General features: G+C 48.6%; 2 non-coding genes across 2 annotated transcripts; both read right to left on the bottom strand.

Moving 5' to 3' along the window:
- Positions 1-411: 411 nt before the first annotated feature.
- Pmar_PMAR005744 lies at positions 412-484 on the bottom strand. The gene has a single exon. It is a non-coding gene; the product is annotated as a tRNA-Ala (tRNA).
- A 231-nt stretch (positions 485-715) lies between these two features.
- On the bottom strand, positions 716-788 carry Pmar_PMAR005743. Its single transcript has one exon. It is a non-coding gene; the product is annotated as a tRNA-Glu (tRNA).
- Positions 789-1,235: the final 447 nt, after the last annotated feature.

Here is a 1,235-nt window from a genome sequence, read left to right as displayed (position 1 = left end):
TTCATGCGCAAGCGACGGGCTCAGTCAATACGTACGCAGAATGTGTACCCATCCCAATGCTAGAAAGCTACTGCCAATTGACGAGAGAAATCCTGCTCGTGTCTGTCGAAACAGTAAGCGATGATGTGTGACACTGACCTCATAGGATAGTGGAACCATTCACCCAGATATCAATACTATCATGAATTCAAGTGTCACCAGTCACCGAGAACGGCGCTGAGAGCCAGGGCTGGGTGCGCGTCTTACTGTAAAGAAGCAGAGAGAGTGATGGCGCGAGTAAGTTTACAACCCGAAAATATGTACGGACTGGGAGCGCACTTGCTTGAGCTATCACGATGTTACATACATGACCTTACGCTTTCATCCAGATGAGGAGCGCCGGTGGCGGAACCGACTAAAAACATTCCTATATGGAGAACCCGGGCATCGATCCCGGTGCCTCTCGCTTGCTAAGCGAGCGCTCTACCATTTGAGCTAGTCCCCCTCACAATATATGTTTCTCAATTCACTTGGAGAGGATGGGCTGAACCGCCCCTTCCCCTCGAACAACGTTGGAATGGTTTGTTCTAACTCAATGTTCAACTTTGTCCAGGGGAGGAGGGGAACCGGTGACGAGCCAGATATCTTGAACAAAACAACGCACCTGTGATATTTACTCAGTTCCCCATCCTTGCGCTCAACACAATCCTGGAAAACACCGTATCAAATATATATTTTCCGATGCAGGGACTCGAACCCTGGTCGCGTGGGTGAAAGCCACGAATCCTAACCAGCTAGACTACATCGGAAATCGAAAATTTTCCGATGTATACGATTCGCCGAGGTATTGTTGAAGTTGAATGCATGACGAACTCGAGAATCAGCACTTTCGTCGCGTTTCTATTTCTAGATCTTCTCTTGAACTCAGTGGGATTGTTATCGTTTCCCCAGACACGTTTCCAACGAACAACAATTCAGATTTCAATGCAGGAATACACAGGCAACCATCGCATGAAGCATGAGCATGGTGTTATCCGTCAATTGTATTGATACTATGGCACCCATCCCATCCCTCTGGCGGCCGGTTCCCAGTTGTCTCCATGTACCTGGAGAACAAGTCGCAGGTTTGCCTGCAAGAATGCTACCTTAGAAGAGCAGTAGTCGGTCCAAGATCGCAATCATTTTCCCGCAAGACTGAGGTAGCTTCCTCCCAGTCACCCTCTATAAACCGAGAAAACCCGCGACGGAAAGCATCT

The sequence above is a fragment of the Perkinsus marinus genome (assembly GCF_000006405.1).
Source record: "Perkinsus marinus ATCC 50983 genomic scaffold scf_1104296929604, whole genome shotgun sequence".
NCBI classification, from domain to species: Eukaryota; Perkinsozoa; order Perkinsida; family Perkinsidae; genus Perkinsus; species Perkinsus marinus.
Note: the sequence above shows the minus strand (reverse complement) of the source record. Positions and strands in the feature narration are given on the sequence as shown.